This window comes from Lithobates pipiens, unplaced genomic scaffold, assembly GCF_037356315.1.
Source record: "Lithobates pipiens isolate NorthernLeopardFrog02 unplaced genomic scaffold, aLitPip1_a1.2 Scaffold_25, whole genome shotgun sequence".
Taxonomy (NCBI): Eukaryota; Metazoa; Chordata; class Amphibia; order Anura; family Ranidae; genus Lithobates; species Lithobates pipiens.
In genome coordinates this window covers 16,478,887-16,502,008 of record NW_027507787.1, presented here as the reverse complement: position 1 = coordinate 16,502,008, position 23,122 = coordinate 16,478,887, and the positions used below count along the sequence as shown (strand labels likewise).

The 23,122-nt window shown below is 48.1% G+C and overlaps 1 pseudogene; it reads left to right on the top strand.

The window, feature by feature from the left end:
- Positions 1 to 977, top strand: part of LOC143930042 (bactericidal permeability-increasing protein-like) — a 45,450-nt pseudogene extending 44,473 nt beyond the window's left edge.
- Positions 978 to 23,122: the final 22,145 nt, after the last annotated feature.

Below are 23,122 nucleotides of genomic sequence, written 5' to 3'. Positions count from 1 at the left end.
TGAAGCCATAAGGCTCCGCTGCCTGTTTCCCTTACAAGGGATGGCGGCGCCGGGACCCGAGAGCCGTGGGACGGGTCGGCCTCGGGCGGCCGACATCGCGGGCGCCCTGGACAGGTGAGTGTGTTTATTAAGTCAGCAGCTGCAGTGTTTGCAGCTGCTGACTTTTTTTTTTTTTTTTTTATAACTGGCCCTCCACTTTAATGTCACTGATGACAAGATTCCTAAAGACTTTAGCATTCGGTTAAACACTTCTTCATTTGCTAATACCTTAGTTATCCAAGATGTACCCAGATATGCTCATTAAACTCAAGGTCTCATCTACCTCAGCTCCATTTCTAGACATCAAACCAGGAAATTTGACTATTTCCCCAAAAATGGACATTCAAGCTTATGTGATCCTACCCAATGCCACTCTGGCTCCAGCTTTCTTATTAAATGTGACAACCAGTGCACTAGTGAAGGTAGCTATAAGTTCAGGAAGGATTGTGGGTAATCTGGAACTGAGTAGGATACAAATGGACCTTAAACACTCTGATGTGGGTCCTTTTTCCGTGATGATATTAAATGCTGCTGTAAACTATTATATGTCGCACATACTGCTTCCCCAGGTTAACGACATCCTGCACAAGGGTTACCCCCTGCCATTGCTGGACCATATTCAGCTCACAGATGTTGTCATAGAGCCACGAGAGAATTTCCTTCTCTTTGGAGCAGATGTTCACTATGGACAAGTGGAGAACAACTGGATTGTTGAATTATACTGATAGAGAAGGATGCATCAGGATTACACTGCATCCATGTGAATCTGCGATTACCTAAAAGTCAATCTTGTAGCAGGACATAAAGCTACACTCTGGTCAAAAAAATATTAAATCTTGATGTATACAGGGAGCACCTATAACTTCACATTATCTTCCAGGCATTGCTGTACTGGACCCAATAACCCTAAATGGTTTTCTGGGTGGTTTGAGAACCCTGGCTCGTAATGCAAGATTGGCTATTCTCAAACAGCGTCTAGAGGCGATTCAGTTCGCATTGTGCGCTATACAAGTATTTCATTCATTCATTCATTCAAAGTGGCCACCAAGTTGGTGATCATGCAATGTCTTTAGGACCTGGATTCTGGCTTGCTGCAGAACAAAGATTTTATCTTGAGACCAAAGAAACCCTTCCTGGTTTCTTAAGGAGGATGTCTCTGGTTCTGAGCATTGCAAGGAACAGTGTTTAGGTGAAGAGTTTAGATCAGATTGGATCATGAGAAAGTTTAGTGGTGAAAGATTGTGCTGGGAGCTGTCTCTTCAGGAGTATCAGGAAACATCTGGCATAGAGCGTCAGCTTTCCTGTTCTTGGACCCAGCACAGTAGGTGATGTGAAAATTGAATCTATCAAAGTACAGAGCCCATCAAACCTGTCGGGTCTTAAGCGTTTGGCAGTGCAAAGGTACTCTAGGTTCCTATGATCCGTGAATATCATAATAGGGTGAGTAGCACCTTCAAGGAGATATCTCAAATCCTCTAGAGCTGTTTTAATGGCCAAGAGTTCTCAATCACCTACATCATAATTCTTTTCTGGCTGGCCCATTTTCCGTGAGGAGAAGGCCACGGGATGACGAAAAGACTTAGGCCCCTGGCATTGTGATAATACTGCCCCTGTGGCTACTTCTAAGCGTCGACCTCTAAGATGTAAGACAGGGCGGGATCAGGGTGCTGTAGGATTGGTGCAGAGGTGAATAAAGATTTCAGTTTGTCCAAAGCGGATTGAGCTTCTGGAGACCACAGGAAACGACCATGTAGGCGGTTACTTGGGTTATAGGTGAGGTGATGGAAGAGAAGTTCCTTATAAACCCCCTATAAAAATTTGCCAATCCCACAAAACTTTGCACCCCCTTCTTGTCCGATGGAGCTGGCCAGTCTAGGATTGCCTGCACTTTTTGTGGATTCATAGCTACACCACCAATGGAGATTAGCCCCAGAATTTGTATTGATTTATTTTCTAAATAGCCCGTTTCCACTTTCATGTAAAGTCCATGCTTCCTTAACATGTGCAACACTGTCTTCACATGTGTTTGATGAAGCTCCAAGGACATTACAGAGTCCAAATGGCATTACTAAATACTCTAAATGTCTGAACCAGGTTCTAAACACTGTCTTCCATTCGTCACCCTCTTGGATGCGAACAAGATTGTAGGCACCCCGTAGGTCAAGTTTGGTAAATATCTGAGCAGTACGGAAACTCTAAAAGAGTTCAGGGATTAGAAGAAGTGGGTAGCGGTTCTTTATGGTGATTTTATTAAGCTCCCTGTAATCCACACATGGTCTTAATGTCTTGTTTTTTTTTGACAAAGAAAATATCGGCACTGGCAAAAGAGGAAGAGGGACGGATGAAGCCTTTTTCTGCGTTTTCATCTATGTATTGTCACAATGTATTGTCACCATCTCGGAGACGGGAAATATATGCGTCTGGGATTTCGGCCCCTGGGAGTAATTCAATAGGATAGTCATATGGCCAATGTGCTTTTAGAACATCAGCTTTTCTCTGATCAAAGACATCCAGGAACTCCTGGTAAGCTGGTGGTACACTCTGGCTCAGGGCCGGACTGGGAATGATAACCAGCCCTGGAAATTATTACATACCAGCCCCATAGCATTATTATACCAGCCCAGAAGCATAACGTCATTATTGTCTTGTTCATAAAAGAGAAAACCACACATTTTAAAGCATATTTTAAGAGTGCATTATATATGGATAGGACACATATAAAAGCACATAGGGAGATATATATATCTTGTTGGCAAGTGATCATTCAATGAATCCAAGCTCTGCAAGATAACGTGCACTGCATTGGTGTCACAGTAACCAAGAATATTACTTATCCCATTGTTTTGAAAATCTATGTACACTAAAAACTGTATTTGCTGTATTCACTGTTTTACTAACCTGACAAGCTTATTATTCTAAATAGGAAACCTTCATTTTGTTTTAAAGATTCTAACTACCGGCAAGAATGAGTCCTTACATTTAAAGAGCACCTGTCATTTCAGATCCACCATGGCAGCACCTGTTAGCGGGCATCCACTCGCCTGCTGCCCCCACGTCACCCTAACCTTGTTGTGTCACTGCCACATCACCAGCCATCCCATTAAAGTGAATGGGACTCACGGTGAGTCAACCGCGGGTCAGAAGAGGAGCCGCTGCTGGATAGAGATGACAGTTGCTCTTTAACCACATCCCACCCGGCCACTGCACACATACGGGCGGGTGGGCGCTTCCTCCTTCTAAATGGACGTTCAAGAATTTTCCTCAGAAGGAGGGGGATCACGCGTGTGCATGCCACTGCAGCGGCGCAATCCCGATGCGCTTGTGTCACTTCGACAATCACAGCCGGCATGTGATGTAAATAGAGAGTCATTTGCTAGGCGATCGGCTCTCCTCACACGGAAGCTGTCAGTGAGGAGAGGAGAGCGGATCTCTGCTGCCGGCTGGTGATCAGTGAGTATGAGCTGTTTTTTTACAACTTTTGACACACTGATCACCAACCTAGTGTCCCACACATGTCCCAACACAATGTAAACACACAAAGTCCCCAAAATAATGTCCCCACACAGTAAAAACACCTATCCCTCACATATATAACAGTAAAATCACATGTTCCAATGATCATCTGCACACATCTGTACATGATCACACAAACCTACTATTATACACTTAACAGGATTTTTTTTTACAACCGGGCAGTGGCGGTGCATCCATAGAGGGTGCAGGAGTGCAGCCCCCTCTCTCCTGCACCCGTCAATCTTCATTAGATAGATTCATGCATTGCATGAATCTATCATCGCCGCTGCTGCCCCCTATTCAGTTGACCGGCCCCTTGCCAGGCGCCAGGCATCTGAATTACAGGGGGTGTTTTTGGAAGTGCCTGATTAGAGCCGTGGGCTCTAATAGGCTTCCAAATTGGTAAACAGCGGGCACACTGCTGTGCGTTTGCTGCTTACACAGTGCTGTGTTAGGGAATCAAATAAATTGCTTCCCTAACACTGACCCGCCTCTCAGCCAATCAGGTGCATCGGGTCTGGTTACCTGTCACCTGATTGGCTGAAGCGAGAGGCGCTGTGACTGAATGCCTATCAGGCGTCCAATCATAGCAAGAGAGGACAGGAGAAGACATTGAGGACTTGGAGGGAGCGTGGAGGACAGCACTGACCCGAGACAGGTAAGTGCCAGGTGGAGGGGGGGGGGACACTGGCAGCATTTGATGGGGCAAACTGGTGGCAGTTGATGGTTACAGTGGCTGTGTTTGATGGCAGTGGCACAGTGGCTGCGCTTGATGGCACAGTGGTGGCAATTTATGGGTACAATGCCTGTGTTTGATGGTACAGCGGCTATGTTTGATGACACAGTGGCTGCATTTGATGGCACAGTGATGGCAATTTATGGATACGGTGGCTGCGTCTGATGGCACAGTGGCTGCGTTTGATGCGCACAGGGGTGGCAATTTATGGGTACGGTGGCTGTGTTTGATGGCACAGTGGCTGCGTTTGGCATAGTGGCTGAGTTTGAAGGGCACAGTGGCTGAGTTTGAAGGGCACAGTGGCTGAGTTTGAAGGGCACAGTGGCTGAGTTTGAAGGGCACAGTGGCTGCGTTTGAAGGGCACAGTGGCTGCGTTTGAGGGGCACAGTGGCTGCGTTTGAGGGGCACAGTGGCTGCGTTTGAGGGGCACAGTGGCTGCATTTGACGGGCACAGTGGTGGCAATTTATGGGCACAGTGAGGCTGCAATTGATGTTTTATTTTATTTTTTCAGTACTTTGCGCCCCCCCAAAAAACTGCAAACATATTTAAAAAAGCACTCTTTTTTAGCAGCAAAAAATGAGAGAGAGAGAGAGAGAGACAGACGGGGAGAGAGAGAGAGAGAGACGGGGAGAGAGAGAGAGACGGGGAGAGAGAGAGAGACGGGGAGAGAGAGACGGGGGGGGGGAGAGAGAGAGAGACGGGGGGAGAGAGAGAGAGACGGGGGGGAGAGAGAGAGACGGGGAGAGAGAGAGAGAGAGACGGGGGGAGAGAGAGAGAGAGAGAGACGGGGGGAGAGAGAGAGTGGCTGCGTTTGACGGGCACGGTGGCTGCGTTTGACGGGCACGGTGGCTGCGTTTGAGGACACGGTGGCTGCGTTTGAGGACACGGTGGCTGCGTTTGAGGACACGGTGGCTACGTTTGAGGACACGGTGGCTATGTTTGAGGACACGGTGGCTGCGTTTGACGGGCACGGTGGCTGCGTTTGGAGGGCACAGTGGCTGCTTTTGACAGGCACAGTGGCTGCGTTTGATGGGCACAGTGGCTGCATTTGAAGGCACAGTGGCTGCGTTTGACGGGCGCGGTGGCTGCGTTTGACGGGCGCGGTGGCTGCGTTTGACGGGCGCGGTGGCTGCGTTTGACGGGCAGGGTGGCTGCGTTTGACGGGCAGGGTGGCTGCGTTTGAGGGGCACAGTGGCTGCGTTTGAGGGGCACAGTGGCTGCGTTTGAGGGGCACAGTGGCTGCGTTTTATGGGCACAGTGGCTGCGTTTTATGGGCACAGTGGCTGCGTTTTATGGGCACAGTGGCTGCGTTTGAAGGCACAGTGGCTGCGTTTGAAGGCACAGTGGCTGCGTTTTCAGGGCACAGAGGCTGCGTTTGATGGGCACAGTGGTGGCAATTTATGGGCACAGTGAGGCTGCAATTGATGTTTTATTTTATTTCTTCAGTACTTTGCGCCCCCCCCCCCAAAAAACTGCAAAAACATATTTAAAAAAGCACTCTTTTTTAGCAGCAAAAAATTAGAGAGAAAGAGAGAGAGAGACAGGGAGAGAGACGGGGAGAGAGACGGGGAGAGAGACGGGGGGAGAGAGAGACAGAGAGAGTGGCTGCGTTTTACGGGCACGGTGGCTGCGTTTGAGGACACGGTGGCTGCGTTTGACGGGCAGGGTGGCTGCGTTTGACGGGCACGGTGGCTGCATTTGACGGGCACGGTGGCTGCATTTGACGGGCACGGTGGCTGCGTTTGACGGGCACGGTGGCTGCGTTTGACGGGCACGGTGGTGGCATTTTATGGGCACAGTGAGGCTGCAATTGATGTTTTATTTTATTTTTTCAGTACTTTGCGCCCCCCCAAAAAAACTGAAAAAACATATTTTAAAAAGCACTCTTTTTTTAGCTGAAAAAAATGAGAGAGAGAGAGACGGGGAGAGAGAGAGAGAGAGAGTGGCTGCGTTTGACGGGCACTGTGGCTGCCTTTGACGGGCACGGTGGCTGCGTTTGAAGGCCAGGGTGGCTGCGTTTGACGGGCAAGGTGGCTGCGTTTGACGGGCACGGTGGCTGCGTTTAGAGGGCACAGTGGCTGCGTTTAGAGGGCACAGTGACTGCGTTTGAGAACACGGGGCTGCGTTTGACGGTCACGGTGGCTGCTTTTGACGGGCACGGTGGCTGCGTTTGACGGGCACGGTGGCTGCTTTTGACGGGCACGGTGGCTGCGTTTGACGGCCACGGTGGCTGCGTTTGACGGGCAAGGTGGCTGCGTTTGACGGGCAGGGTGGCTGCGTTTGACGGACAGGGTGGCTGCGTTTGACGGACAGGGTGGCTGCGTTTGACGGGCACGGTGGCTGCGTTTGACGGGCACGGTGGCTGCGTTTGACGGGCACGGTGGCTGCGTTTGACGGGCAAGGTGGCTGCATTTGACGGACAGGGTGGCTGCATTTGACGGGCAGTGGCTGCGTTTGGCACAGTGTCTGTGTTTGATGGGTTACGGTACAGTGGTGGCAATTGATATGTTTGTTTTTTCAGTATACTTTGCATACTTTGCACCCTCCCCCCCAAAAAAAACTGCAAAAACAAATAAAAAAATTCACTTTTTTTACTTGCAAAAATTTAGAGAAAGAAGAGAGACACGGGGAGAGGGAGAGAGAGAGAGAGAGACAGGGAGAGAGATAGATAGAAAGAGAGTGACAGAGAGAAAGAGAGAGTCAGAGAGACAGACAGAGACAGAGTGAGAGCTTAGGGCAGCAGGGGTACCTTCCTCTTTTCTTTTCCAGGGGTGGCCGTCCTCCTATTCTCCTCGTGCAGGGTGCAGTCTAGTGGGCGGGCCGATTCATTCAAAGCAGCAGAAGAAATAAGCGGTACTGGCGCCGCACGGGCTGATAGTCAACTAGGAGTCAGCGTCCTTATGCTCCTCCCCTCACTCTCAGGCAAATCAATGGGCGGAGGCGGAGCCAGAGCAGAAGAGGCGGAGCCAGAGCAGAAGAGGCGGCACAGGCACACACAGGCAGTGCCAGTGCATTGCACAGTGCGGCGGCCGCCGCTGAAGTGTATTGGGCTGACGCCAGCCGAACCGAGCCGAGCCAGCACAGGGACAAAAGCGGCCCCAGGGCACTGAATGCAGACGGCCTACCGGGAAATTTCCCGGTATCCCGGTAGGCCAGTCCGGCCCTGCTCTGGCTATTGGCAGATACAGGTTGGACTGTCAGGCAACTGGCGGCATATCTGGATTCAGAGACAAGGCAGATCCAATTGATCTGGGGATTATGCACTTGGAGCCAAGGAATACCCAAGATGACTGGGAACATTGGTGAACTCAGGCTATCAAAGCATATGAATTCCTGAATGAATGAATGAATGAGTGACTTGTATAGCGCTACCTATGCGAACTGAATCGCCCCAGGGCGCTTTCTTGCCACCAGAGTCCATCTGCGGCTTTTGCGTGGTCCTTTACCCCGTAATGTCCTCCATGCTTACAAACACATACAACATTGACATACACATACACACATATTAAGGCCAATTTTTTTAGACAAGGTCTAATTAACCTACCAGCATGTCTTTGGAGTGTGGGAGGAAACCGGAGTACCCGGGAGAACATGCAAACTCCAGGCAGATGGTGTTGTGGTCAGGATTTGAACCAGCGACCCTATTGCTGCTAGGTGAAAGTGCTAACCACTACACCACTGTGCTGCCCTGTGATGGCCATCAGGAGTAGCAACAAGGAGAGAAGCAGTTTCTTGTGTGATGGGGCCCGAACTAGGCATGGTACCATCGCCCGTCCATCGAGATGGCCAGAAGAACTTCCAGTCTACGTTTCTTGTGGAAAAGGGGTAGACTAAGGTTTCTTGCCTGGTTCAAGTCCAGGAAGCAGCTGCATGCCCCAGAATCAATTATGGCCCAAAGCCGAACCCCCTCTTCTGCCAACTGCAACGTGATGGGGAGAATGAGATGAGAAGGGTATGTTCCGGAGGCCTGGAAGTACACTGGGGTTTAATTGAGTGGCTTACTGGGCCTTATGGGGCAATTACATAAGTGTCCATTTCCTCCACAATAGAGGCAGGGATTGGCTTGACAATGACGACGTTTCTCTTCAGGGTTATTACTGATCGCACCAGGCCAACTTGCTGTCAGGGGTGGCTTAGCCCTTCCTCCTCTGGGCTGGCCGCTCAGCTGTCGGCTATTTGCCAGCTCTCTTCTCTTTCCACAGTTACCAGCTGTTCCCGATGACGCTCGTCTGACCTGCCTATTTAAAGCCTTCCAGCTCACTTTTCCCTTTGCCTTCGCGTTGGTCACATCACAAGGAACCATCTCTGGCTGCTTGTTTTTAGACTGGCTTGCTGACATCCCTCCTGGCTTCTTATCCGGCTTGCAGTTGCTCTCTTTGGATCCCTGACTTCTGGCCTGGCTGATTACCCGATCTGGTTAATGAACTTTGGACTGGCTGACTACTCGATCTGGCTACTGGACTCTGGCTATGCTTAACTACACTTTTTTCTGTTTACCTTTTTATTTTTATTAATAAACAAGTGTGATTTGATTGTACTTCTGTCTCAGTCTGTTTCATGGTTTCTGACAGCACGCAAAGGCCATGAATTCATATGATACAGTCAATCCACTTGTTGGTAATATTTTTTCCAGATTGGATGAGCAAGATCACCACATGGATCAGTTTGCCTTAACGTTACAAATGCTCCTGAATCGCACAGCTCACCTGGAATCCCCCACGGTGGCTGCTCCGGTACAGCCTGAGTCGCAGGCCATCCCTGCTGCTGCACCAGTCTCTGTGCAGGCACCCGCCTCGAGTATTACCTCTATAAGAGGTATGTCTGGTTCTGCTCCGCTTCCCCAGCGATTTGGGGGTGATCCAGTTCAATGCAGAGGGTTTCTCAATCAGGTTGAGATATACTTCGTAATGCTGCCCCAGGTGTTTCCCACGGACAGAAGCAAAGTAAGTTTCATGATATCTTTGCTTTCTGAGAGAGCTTTGGCCTGGGCTAACCCTCTATGGGAGACGCAAAAACCTGTTGTCTTGAGTTACCCTCAGTTTGTGGCCTCCTTTAAAAGGATTTTTGATGTTCCCGCACGCTCCGCTTCTGCTGCCAAGTGCCTCATGTCCATCAGAGTACGAGAACTGTTGTCAACTATGCCATTGAATTCCATACTCTGGCAGCAGAGGTTGCTTGGAACAATGAGGCCCTCGTGGATGCTTTTTCTCATGGTCTCTCGGATTCCATCAAGGATGAGATAGCAGCCCAGGATATACCCACTGAGCTAGAGAGCTTGATCTCGTTTGCCATCCTCATTGACTCCAGACTCAGAGAAAGACTTTCTCTTAAGGAGCGCTTTCGGAAGCCTCCTGTACATTTGCCTCTGAGCTTTGTAGTCCCACCCATGCCTCCCTCACCTCCCATGCCTCCTGGTACCGAGTTGGTCAGTGAAGATGAACCCATGCACCTGGGCTTCACGCGTCTCTCTGTGGATGAAAGAGCTTTTAGGAGGAGGGAGAGATTGTGCCTTAATTGTGGCCAGGGAGGTCACTTTTTGAAGTCTTGTCCTACCCGTCCAGGGAACGCCCGAACCTTGAGGTCCTGTCATGGACAGACCTTAGGTGGCATTGTTTCGTCCCCAGTTATCCAGAAGGATAAGCCTCTGGTTTTGGTCACCCTTTCTTGGGCTGAGTCGTCCATCGAGATACAGGCTCTAATCGACTCTGGGGCTGCAGGCATTGATGCTGCATTTGTTTCGCAGCACTCGATTCCGCTGCAGCTACGTGACACTCCACTTGCCATTGAGGCTCTTGACGGGAGACCTTTACAGCCTGCCCATGTGACTCATGAGACGGTTCCATTGTCCATGGCCGTAGGGGCTCTTCACCATGAGATAATCCAATTCCAAGTTATTTTTTCACCCAGATTTCTGCTGGTTATTGGTTATCCTTGGTTACAGAGGCACAACCCCTCTTTTGATTGGCTTCGTGCTGAGGTTCTCTCCTGCTCACCATAATGCACTGAGACATGCTTCCTGAAGGTATCCAAGGTCCTGGGCATCACTTCACTCCCTTCCCTGCCGGAGGAGTACCATGATTTTGGCGATGTCTTTGATAAAGCTCAAGCCGGTAGTTTGCCTCCACACCGGCCTTATGATTGCCCAATTGACCTTCAACCTGGTGCCATACCTCCTCATGGCCGCGTTTACCCTTTGTCTGTCTTGTAGGATAAGGCCATGGAGGAGTATGTTACAGACGCACTTTCTCAAGGTTTCATCCGCAATTCCTCGTCTCCTGCTGGTACTGGTTTCTTCTTTGTGAAAAAGAAGAGCGGTGAACTGAGGCCGCGTACACACGCGCGGACTGTTCGCCCAACCTTGTTCGGCAAACAGTTTGTCAAACAGTCCGCTCAAAATTTGCATGAGCGGACTTGCCCACACACGAGCGGACTGTTTGACGAACAAGGTTGGGCACAGTTCGCTCAACTTTTGAAATGAACGGACTCGCCCACGTAAGGAGGAGGCAAATCCGCCCATTTCGAGCGCGTGTACAGGTAGGCGGGGCCCGCGAAGGATACGTCGCGGGCTCCGCCGCCTGGAATGGGCTTAAAGGGGAACCCCAACGCCGAAAAAAATCGGCGTGGGGGTTCCCCCCAAGTCCACACCAGACCCTTGTCCGAGCACGCTACCCGGCCGGCCAGGAAAGGGGGGCGAGCGAGCGCGCCCCCCCCTCCTGAGCCGTACCAGGCCGCGTGCCCTCAACATGGGGGGGTGCCTTGGGGAAGGGGGGGCCGCGCGGCCCCCCCACCCCAAAGCACCTTGTCCCCATGTTGATGAGGACAAGGGCCTCTTCCCGACAACCCTGGCCGTTGGTTGTCGGGGTCTGCGGGCGGGGGGCTTATCGGAATCCGGGAGCCCCCTTTAAGAAGGGGGCCCCCGGATACCGGCCCCCCACCCTATGTGAATGAGTATGGGGTACAATGTACCCCTACCCATTCACCTGTGAAATAAAGTACAAAAAAAAACACAACACATAGAAAAAGTATTTTATTGCACAGCTCCAGGGGGTCTTCCGTCTTCGGGGGTCTTCTCGCCGGACTCCTCCGCTATGTGTGTGTAGCTCTTTTGCTAGCGGAGGAGTCCGGCTTTCTTCCTCCCCGCCGCCGGCCTCTTCTCCCGACTTCGGGGGTCTTGTCCCCCTCTTCGGTTCTTCTGCCGGGCCACCGCGCCTGGTCCGGTGGCCCGGTCTTCTGTCGCCGTCTTCCGTTCTTCTGTCGCCGCCTTCAGTTCTTCTGCCGGGCCACCGCGCCTTCTTGTAGCTCTTTTACAGGCGGTGGCCCGGTCTTCTGTCGCCGATGTCGTCGCCGCCGCCTTCCGTTCTTGTTCTTCTTCTTGTTCTTCTTCTTCTGCTCCTGGAGATGTTGACTCGACGAGCTCTCCGGCCGGAATGCCGGGGACGCGCTGTGCGGTCACTTATATAGTGACAATGGGGCGGGGTCACATGGTATATGTCACATGGGTTGGTCACATGGTGACCCCGCCCCCTTACGATGTCATAGTCCCCATGTGACATCAACCCATGTGACCAACCCATGTGACATATACCATGTGACCCCGCCCCATTGTCACTATATAAGTGGCAGCAGAGCGCGTCCCTGGCATTCCGGCCGGAGAGCTCGTCGAGTCAACATCTGCAGGAGAAGAAGAAGAAGAACAAGAAGAAGAACAAGAACGGAAGGCGGCGGCGGCGGCGGCGGCGGCGGCGACGACGACGACGACGACATCGGCAACAGAAGACCGGGCCACCGCCTGTAAAAGAGCTACAAGAAGGCGCGGTGGCCCGGCAGAAGAACCGAAGGCGGCGACAGAAGAACGGAAGACGGCGACAGAAGACCGGGCCACCGGACCAGGCGCGGTGGCCCGGCAGAAGAACCGAAGAGGGGGACAAGACCCCCGAAGTCGGGAGAAGAGGCCGGCGGCGGGGAGGAAGAAAGCCGGACTCCTCCGCTAGCAAAAGAGCTACACACACATAGCGGAGGAGTCCGGCGAGAAGACCCCCGGAGCTGTGCAATAAAATATTTTTTCTCTGTGTTGTGTTTTTTATTGTACTTTATTTCACAGGTGAATGGGTAGGGGTACATTGTACCCCATACTCATTCACATAGGGTGGGGGGCCGGTATCCGGGGGCCCCCTTCTTAAAGGGGGCTCCCGGATTCCGATAAGCCCCCCGCCCGCAGACCCCGACAACCAACGGCCAGGGTTGTCGGGAAGAGGCCCTTGTCCTCATCAACATGGGGACAAGGTGCTTTGGGGTGGGGGGGCCGCGCGGCCCCCCCTTCCCCAAGGCACCCCCCATGTTGAGGGCACGCGGCCTGGTACGGCTCAGGAGGGGGGGCGCGCTCGCTCGCCCCCCTTTCCTGGCCGGCCGGGTAGCGTGCTCGGACAAGGGTCTGGTGTGGACTTGGGGGGAACCCCCACGCCGATTTTTTTTCGGCGTTGGGGTTCCCCTTTAAGCCCATTCCAGGCGGCGGAGCCCGCGACGTATACTTCGCGGGCCCCGCCTACCTGTACACGCGCTCGAAATGGGCGGACTTTCCGAGCGGGAACAGTCCGCTCATTTCGAAAGTACAGCGGACAGGCCCACACACGGGCGGACTGTTCGCTCAAACACAGTTTCAGCGGACAGTTTTTCGGAATTTCCGAAAGACTTTGTCCGTCCAACTGTCGGCTGAAACTGTCCGCTGAAAGCCCACACACGAGCGGACTGTCCGCCCAAACACTGTTCAGCGGACAAGGTTGGGCGAACAGTCCGCCCGTGTGTACGCGGCCTGAGACCTTGTATAGATTATAGGGGTCTCAATCGTGTCACGATTGAGAATGCCTACCCGATCCCATTGATTACAGAGTTATTTGACAGCCTCAAGGGACCAATGGTTTTCACAAAGCTTGACCTGAGAGGGGCATACAATCTCGTGCGCATTAAGGAGGGCGACGAGTGGAAAAATAAGTTTAATACCAGAACAGGCCATTATGAATACCTGGATATCGCAAAATATGGCTTAGCCATGAAGGGGGTAAATCTTCCGGAGCTGAAGTGGTTAAAAATTAGCTGCATTAACCAAAGCCTGGAATCTTGGCTGATACAGCTGTAAGTATTCAGTGTAATTATTCTGTAACACCTCAGTAAATTTTGACATTTTTGAACTTGTATCCTTCCTGTATGACAATATAATTCGTAATATAACAAAAAACCTGCAGGTGGTGCTATTAGCACATATGTTTGTCATGTCAGTGCATACCTTGAATGTGGTTGCTTTTAGCTTTGCTAACTGTCTCCTAGACAGTATTCTGCAATGAAATGTGTGTAGTATCATTGTGCTAATTTATCGTTTTACACTTCCATCCTTAAATTAGCAGTTCAAGTACAACTGCACTTTTTTTTATTTTATTTATAATTTATGTTGTCATAGTTAAAGAGGAGTTTCCCTTAAAAAAAAACTGTAAAAGTCAGCAACTACAAATACTGCAGCTGCTGACTTTTAATAATCGGACACTTACCTGTCCCAGAGTTCAGTGATGCGGGGGAACGAAGCCCCGCTCGTCCCCCCCTCCTCTCGGCGGTGCCGGCATTGCAACTGTGGGCACAGCCGGGCATCCACTGCGTATGCGCGAGTGGCGCCACGTGCCGTGATTGGCCGCGCAGTCATCTGTGACCTGTCAGGTGTCCCAGATGACTGACAGGAGGGAGAGGGAGGAGCTAAGTCCTTCTTGCGCCGAGGGGAAATGACGTCAGGAGCCCAGGCACTGAAGGAGGCAGACTACGAGGGACCCCCTAGCAACAAGCATTTGGAGGTGAGTTAAAAAAAAAATTCCAGTTTTTTTTCTTTTTTTTTGGGGAATTTTAAGCACTTTTTTTTGTGTGTGAAACACCACTTTAACCACTTGCCGACCGCCGCACGACGATATACGTCGACAGAATGGCACGGGCAGGCATATGGGCGTATATATACGTCCCTGCCTTCCCGCGGGTGGGGGGCCCGACCGGGCCCCCCCGGTGCCTGCGGCGGTCGGTATTCGTTCGGGAGCGATCCGGGATGAGGGGGCGGCCATTCATTCATGGCCACCCCCTCGCGATCGCTCCCGACGAATAGAAATGCTCCGTGACATCACTTCCTCTCCTGTAATGTAAACACAGGAGAGGAAGTGATGTAATCTCTCCTCCGTGTCGGTATTTTTCGTTCCGGCACCGAGGAGAGAGGATCGATGAGTTGCACCAACACGACACTACACAGTAGAACATGCAAGGCACACTCACACCCCCCCTTTACCCCCCGATCACCCCCCCAATTACCCCTGCCCCCCCAGTCACAGTGACACCAATTGCATTTTTTTTTTTTTTTTGCATTGGTGTCATTGTGACTGTAATAACTGTTAGGGCAGTTAGGGTTAGCCCCCTTTAGTTCTAATGTGCCCCCCTAACCCCCCCAATAAAGGTTTAACCCCGTGATCACCCCCCGTCGCCAGTGTCACTAAGGCTGGGTTCACATTGCAGCGGTTTATGAGAACGGATGTGATTCGCACCGCACTGCAGTGCAAATCACATCCGATCTCTGTGCGATTCGAGTTCAGCCATACAGATAGTATGGCTGAATTCGCGCCGCACCCGCCGCAAATTCGCACGGGACCCTTTTTTTGGTCCGCAGCAGAATCGGATCGCATGGGTGTTCACACCATGCGATCCGAGTTTGCAGATCGCATTGCGATATGCGAACTGATCTGGGGGTGTCATTAACATTTCACTGACACTCCCAGCAGTTCGCATAGGGCAGTGTGAACTGCCGCCGGGAGGCATGCGATGAGGGAACCCGCCGCGGATTCGTGGCGTTCCTGCATTGCTCCAGTGTGAACCCAGCCTAATAAGCGATCGTTTTTCTGATCGCTGTATTAGTGTCACAGGTGACGCTAGTTAGGCAGGTAGGTATTTAGGTTCACCGCAGCTTTTTATAGCGCCAGGGACCCCCATATACTACCGCATAAAGCCCCCTGATTGCCCCCTAGTTAACCCTTTCACCAGTGATCACCATATAACTGTTACAGGTGACGCTGGTTGGTTAGTTATTTTTTTATAGTTTCAGGGCACCCGCCATTTATTACCTAGTCTCACTAGTGTACCCCTAAATTTAGGGGTGTCTACTTTCCAAAATGGGGTCATTTGGGGGGGGTTTGTGCCATCTTGCCATTTTATGGCCTTCAAAACTGTAACGCCCTTAGAAAGCCTGAAGGCGGTGCTTGGTTTTCGGGGCCCCGTACGCGGCTAGGCTCCCAAAAAATCCCACATATGTGGTATCCCCGTACTCAGGAGAAGCAGCAGAATTTATTTTGGGGTGTCATTTCACATATGCCCATGGCATGCGTGAGCAATATATCATTTAGTGACAACTTTGTGAAAAAAAAAAATAAAAAAAAAAAGTTTGCAATTTTCCCGCAACTTGTGGCAAAATATAAAATATTCCATGGACTCAACATGCCTCTCAGCAAATAGCTTGGAGTGTCTACTTTCTAAAATGGGGTCATTTGTGGGGGTTTTGTGCCATCTTGGCATTTTATGGCCTTCAAAACTGTAATAGGTAGTGAGGAGTGAAGTCAAATATTTACGCCCTTAGAAAACCTGAAGGCGGTTCTTGGCTTTCGGGGCCCCGTACGCGGCTAGGCTCCCAAAAAATACCACACATGTGGTATCCCCGTACTCAGGAGAAGCAGCAGAATTTATTTTGGGGTGTCATTTCACATATGCCCATAGCATGTGTGAGCAATATATCATTTAGTGACAACTTTGTGTAAAAAAAAAAAAATATATATTTTTTTGTCATTATTCAATCGCTTGAGGCAAAAAAATAAAATATTCAATGGGCTCAACATGCCACTTATCAATTTCCTTAGGGGGTCTACTTTCCAAAATGGGGTCATTTGGGGGGGTTTTGTACTGCCCTGCCATTTTAGCACCTCAAGAAATGAGATAGGCAGTCGTAAACTAAAAGCTGCGTAAATTCCAGAAAACGTACCTTAGTTTGTAGATGTGACAACTTTTGCGCAAACCAATAAATATACAGTTATTGACTTTTTTTTTTACCAAAGACATGTGGCTGAATACATTTTGGCCTAAATGTATGACTAAAATTGAGTTTATTGGATTTTTCTAATAACAAAAAGTAGAAAATATCATTTTTTTTCAAAATTTGCGGTCTTTTTCCATTTATATCGCAAAAAATAAAAATCGCAGAGGCAATCAAATACCATCAAAAGAAAGCTCTATTTGTGGGAAGAAAAGGACGCAAATTTTGTTTGGGTACAACATTGCATGACCGCGCAATTACCAGTTAAATCAGCGCAGTGCCAAATTGTAAAAAGACCTCTGGTCATTTACCAGCAAAATGGTCCGGTCTGAAAGTGGTTAATTCCATCTGATTATGCAAACATAGACATTCATAAAATATGTTACATTTTACAATATTTGTATTGCAACAGATAACATATCGACCATCATATAAGCCATCAACACTATTAATGATACATTCATTTTGCTCAAAAAAAGTAGCACGTCATCAATGAACAATCACAATGAGCCATTTCAGCTCTGGAAGACCATGACCAGGCCATTTTTTGCCATTTAGCACTGTGCTATTTTATCCGAGCAGTCACGCAGCGCTGAACCCAAAATTGATTTAATTTTTTTCACACAAATAGAGCTTTCTTTTGGTGGTATTTGATCACCACTGGGTTTTTAATTTTTTGCAATATAAATGAAAAAAAATACAGAAAATATAGTTTACTTTCTGCTATAAAACATATGCAATTAAAAAAAAAATCGAAATTCTTCACAAGTTTTGGGCAAAATTCTGCTACATGGAAAAGCCCAATAAGTGTATATTGATTGGTTATAGCATCTACAAACTATGAGATATTAGAATTTTTTTTTTCTAGATTTGTAATGGCGGTGATCAGCAACTTATAATGGGATTGCGATAGTTGAGGGATAAGAAACAGATGTTATTCCCTTTGTACAAAGCCCTGTGTTAATTGTTAACACAGGGCACTGGACTGTGATTGCACACAGCTTATCAGCAGGTCCTGGCCATGAATTATTAGACATGGCATTTGTGAAATGGTAGGGGTACTTCTGTACCCCCTTACCATTTCAAACGGGGTGGAGGGATCTGGGGGTCCCCTTGTTAAAGGGGGCTTCCAGATTCTGATAAGCCCCCCGCCCAAGACCCCCACAACCACCGGCCAGGGTTGTGGGGATGAGGCCCTTCTCCGCATCAACATGGGGACAAGGTGCTTTGAGGGGTCACAGGCCCCCAAAGCATCCTCCCAATGTTGAGGGCATGTGGCCTGGTATGGTTCAGGAGGGAGGGGGGCCGCTCTCTCATCTCCCCCTCTTTTTCTGCGGCCTACCAGGTTGCGTGCTTGGATAAAGGGTCTGGTATGGATTTTTAGGGGGACCCCCACGTCAATTTTTTTTTTAATTTGAAGCGAAGTTCCCCTTAATATCCATACCAGACCTGAAGGGCCTGGTAATTGAATTTGGGGGACCCCCACGCTTTTTTTTATTATTTATTTATTTTATCAATGACTTTCAATGAGTGTTCTCTGTATTACGGAGCCGACAATTCTTAATAGCTGCGAGTGATTTTAAAGGACTTTTTTTCCTGCATAAATAACACTTTGTGCAGGGACAGTTCTAAGCACCAGAAACATGCGCCCCTTCACAGGCATACTATAGACACCGCCCCCCCCCCCCCCCTCCTACGAAATGTAAAGGAATATTACACTTTTATTTTACTACTCCCGAAAAAACAGCCGTTTTTAAAACTTTTTTTTGCATTGATACATGTCCTCTGGGGCAGGACCCGGGTCCCCAAACACTTTTTAGGACAGTAACTGGCAAATTAGCTTTTAAAATTAGCACTTTAGATTTTGAACGTTGGAGTCCCAAAGACTTTAATAGGGTTCCAAAGTTCACACGAAGTATGCTATATACTAACTCTGTCGAATCTTCTTCAAACATTCGACAGACACCATAAGCCTTCAAAGACAGATTCGACCGTAATTCATGTGGATTTTCGGACGAATGCAATTTTTGAACGAAAAACGAATTTCGCGAGTAACTAAATAAATGAATTTTTCGGACGAAAACGAAATTCCGAAACTAAATATTTTACTCTGCACATGTCTAGTATATACTGTACATTTGCAATAAATATCCCCCACCCAGCAGATGTGTCTGAGTGCAGAGTGGTGGGCACAGGAACAGTGGACCTGAGAAACAGTGGCTCTTTTGGGGGCGAGTGCTACAGATGTCAGACAGCATTCCCAACCCATTTGTTTACATTCAGCTGTCAACAAGGGAGCACTGAGTGGGAACCTGTCGCATACATGACAATTTCTATTCTGTTCTCTACTGCACAACAGGCCCACTATTAGCACTGGCCTGTCTAGATTTCCCCCCTTGCCATTATGCCCTTAACCCTTTCACTGCCACACTTGACTATATTTGAATATTTTCTAATTGTAGTTATTCATATTCAACTTAAAGCTGCTTTGTTAAAAGAGAAACGCTTTCTTTGGCATGATAAGTGACTAAAGTTAAAAAGTTTAATTTGTAATAATATCTGGTCTTATTTTGCCTTATGCAATGTAATATTTGGGAGGGTGCTTAAAATTTGTAAGACATTTGTATTAGCACTTTTCCCTTGTAACACTTTATTTAAAAAAGGCATACCAAATTTTGAAAATGTAGAATTTTCTGTTGCCCTGGGTATAAATAAATAACTTGCTTATATCGCTTACTGCTATTTATTAGTAAATAACTTTTTTTTAAACGCTAGACTCATATGCAAATGCAAATGTATGTGTCAAGTAGTGACGGTGGGTATCTGGCTTTTGTGGGATTGCGTGAACACAATGATGTGGCAATGATGCCGCCCTGTTTTTTTGCCAGGGTTCTGTTCTAATTGTGACTAGGGCTCTTGATTAAAATTACAAGAGAATTCAAAGTGTACATAGCTGTCATTTCTTCATCTGGTTTGCCAGAAAGAGAAAAGATAAGAAAGGGAAGAGCCGCTTGGAGAGAACCTGGCAGATTAATTTTTTAAAGTACTGTATTTCCTGATGCAGTTGGAACAAGGATTAAATAGCAATGTCGGAAATAAAATAAATAAAACAAAAGAAAAAGGATAAAAAAAATCCACCTTATACATAAATTTAATAATAACCAAAACCAATAAAAAATTGTAATTTTAACAGTTTAGAAAGTGAAGCTAGTAATTGTACAGATAGAATAGGTCCACATTAATGGAATAGCAAACTGGGAGAATGGGGTCCCCTTAAGTAGCTGCAGTAGATGGTTGAACCTGGAAATTCATGCACAGAGATTTCAGTAATAAGAAATATAAGGATCTTGCCAATGTTTCAGTTTATCAGACATCTTTTAAAACTATAATCATTTTTTGTGACCAGTTATTATCCACAATATTTCAAGCTATGTCCAATTTATTTGATATGCTTTCAAAAGTTACGGATACCTTTTTTATGTTTGACAATTTAATATCTACCCAAAACAGTCTGGCTGAAACCTAACCATTACTTAGGGCTGCTGCAAGACTCAGCCCTTCCCAATCTCTGATTGTTCATGGTTTTTCACATTCTCCTTTTAATCGAAAACCTATCCAGAATGTGCATAGAGCATGCACATTGAATGCTCACAAACTAATAGGCCAAAAATGTCTGAAATCCAACTGTTTAACCTTACTGATTGTGTTTTATGTATTGCTGGCTGATAAGAACATGTTTTTGTCTTTGAGAGCTACATGCCAAAAACAACTTGGAAACACATTAGCAAAAGGGCCAATATTTAAAAGCACTATGGGATTGTATTTGTAAAATATGCTTTGGCGTGTGATCTATTACATCATGTGAACGGGCTTAGATCATCAGACAGTTTTAACAATTAATTTATAAAATAACTGTGGAAAGCCAAATGAAATGTGAATGCATTTAAACTAACATGCTCAATACCTTAGGATACAAATTTGTATTGAGAACCTAAACATTTATAGCCAGAAGGTCATGTAGCTTCATCTGTAGTGGAGGGAAACATGGAGCCTGGGTTCACACCAAAAATGAATGCATTTCACCGCTATGGGTAGAGCTTCTCCCAAACGAATGACTGCATATTCTACCCAGCCTACCAGAACTCCACTGCATTAGTCCAGGCTTATAACAAAAAAGATTTTGTGTAAGCCTTTGGTAAGAGATTATAAAAAGCCACTGAATAGTTTCCTTGAAATGTACTGATAAACTCACCCATCTGTTTTGACTTTATCAATACCAATTTAACGCACATTTATTCAGCAAGGTATAAACAGTCTTATAACCCATAAAGCCCTAAGGCCCCTTTCACATGGGAATTACATTTTCTTCATGTGTTCTGTCATGTTTCTTTTGTTAGAAAATCGAATAAATAACATATAGCACTGATGTTTAGGGAGGGTTGCTATTAAATGTATTTGCCAAGTGATAGCTATCTTGGCCAGTTGTTAGGAGGTTCATTGATTTCACCCAAATTCTTAAATTGCTGCACTTCTCTTTTCTGTCACTAGATGACCGGGTATCTGGTGACATTATATAAGACGAGGGCATTGCAAGGACAGATTAGGAATGAATGGTGGTCTCAGCCAATAGGCAGGGATTTTCTTGGGTCCCTTGGCCTGCTGGGAGAACCTATTTATTTGGGTGGAGTCAGCTGATTGGGGTTCTGTGCCACCTGGGCGGCTGTCTGGGTGGACATGTTTTGTATTGCCCTGGGCTGCTAGGCCAGAAACCTAAGGCCTATCACAGGGACATCTGGCTGCTAGGCTATCTGAGAGCCTATCCAGAAGTAGTGCAGGGCTGAAACTGTGGGCTTATATTCCCACCAGAAGAAAGGGTTCCGCCGGCCGGGGGAACCAGTTGTGGTCGGAGGTAGAATGGAAGCTGTTGCCACAAATTGACCATCCACCTTGCTACCTGAGACCATTGTGAGTAAGCTGAGGCCAACACCTGTGCAGACTTCTTGCCAACCGGGGACGGTGAAGAAGTGGTAAGGCATCAGCAAGTGCCAAATCAGGGACCCCTAGCGGGGCAGCAGAGGTGATGCTTGTGGAGTGCCAAACCTAATGTGTCAGCAAGGGTGAACCTTGAGGTTTATCTGTGAGTGCCAACCCAGGGACCCAGCAGTGAAGCGGGAGGGACGCTTGAGGAAGATACCGAGTGCTACAGTGAAAGAGCTCAGGGGATCCAGTGGCTAGTGGACCTGAAGTCTAGTGAGAGAGACTGGAGCGCTTTGAGTAAAGACCCACCATGAGTGAGTGTGGGGTAAAGAGAACTGTTTGTGTTGCATATAGTTGAATACCGTTACCATTAGTAACATCTACAAGATTGTTGCCATAGGAGACAGTGCTCCCACCTATACAGAAGTGGTTTCCGGCTGGAGGCCTTCACCTGTATAGCTGTCTACCTATAGATGTCTTGGAGTTTGCCAATTAACATTGCATATGCCTAAGGGTGTCCTAGCCCTAACCCTCTCTCCCACAGTTCTGTTTAAGAGACAATACATTTCTTTGCACGAAAAAAATTTTTGGCGCCCAACTATTCATCTTGCATTACACTCACCATGCCTTGTAACCCACTCTACACTGACACTGTCAGCTGTCCTTAACTCTGGGGGTCACCATTGGGCTTCAGGGGCCCTGGGACTTTGGTACAAAAAGATCTGGAGTTTTTACATCCATTGTGTACATTTGTTTTCACAATTCGAATTCAAATTAGTCCAAAATTGATCGACCAATACTAATTCTATTTAAAAAATAGTTGGTCGCTAAGGTTGCTGCTTCCTTAAAGAGGAGGGCCGGTTTTGAAAAAAAAAATGTAAAAGTCAGCAGCTGCAAACACTGTAGCTGCTGACTTTTAATAAGTAGACTTACCTGTCCAGGGCGCCCGCGATGTCGGCCGCCCGAGGCTGACCTGTCCCTCGGTCTCGGGTCCCGGTGCCGCCATTTTGGGTAAGGGAAACGGGCAGTGGAGCCTTGCGGCTTCACTGCCCATTTCCTACTGCGCATACGCGAGTCGCGCAGCGCTTTGTGAATGGGACGCACTCCCAGAACACAGCGCGACCCATTACCCAGAAGACGCCACACGGAGGAGAGAAGAAAGAAGATCTCCGCAGAGGATGAAGAGGCAGATTAGGATGATGTGCCTAGCAACAGGCATTTCTGGCAAGTAAAAAAAAAAATGTTTTTTAATGATTTTTTCCTAATTTTTAATGTATTTTCTTTTTTCAGGGTGGCCCTCCACTTTAGCAATCGATGACTCATCAGCTGTCAGCAAATGTAAACAAAACAATTGCCGGCAATTAAAAATTCAGAAAAAACCTGTGTGGGGGTCACCCCCTATCTATTCAAGGCCCTTCTGGTCTGGTAGGGATTTTAAGAGGAACCATACACCAAAACTGAAAAAAAAAATGGCATGGGAACCCCATAAAATCCATACCAAACCCTTATACGAGCAAGCAGCCCAGCAGGCGAGGGAAGGGGGAGGATGAACCATACTAGGCCACATGCCTTCAACATGTAGGGTGCTTTTGGGTGCCCCCAAAGCACCTTGTCCACATGTTGATGGGGATAAGGGTGTCTTCCCCACAACCCTGGCCGCTGATTGTGGGGGTCTGCAGGCAGGAGGCTTATCGAAATCTGAAAGCCCCCTTTAAGGGTGCCCCCAGATCCCGGCTACCCCAATATGTAAATGAGCACGGGG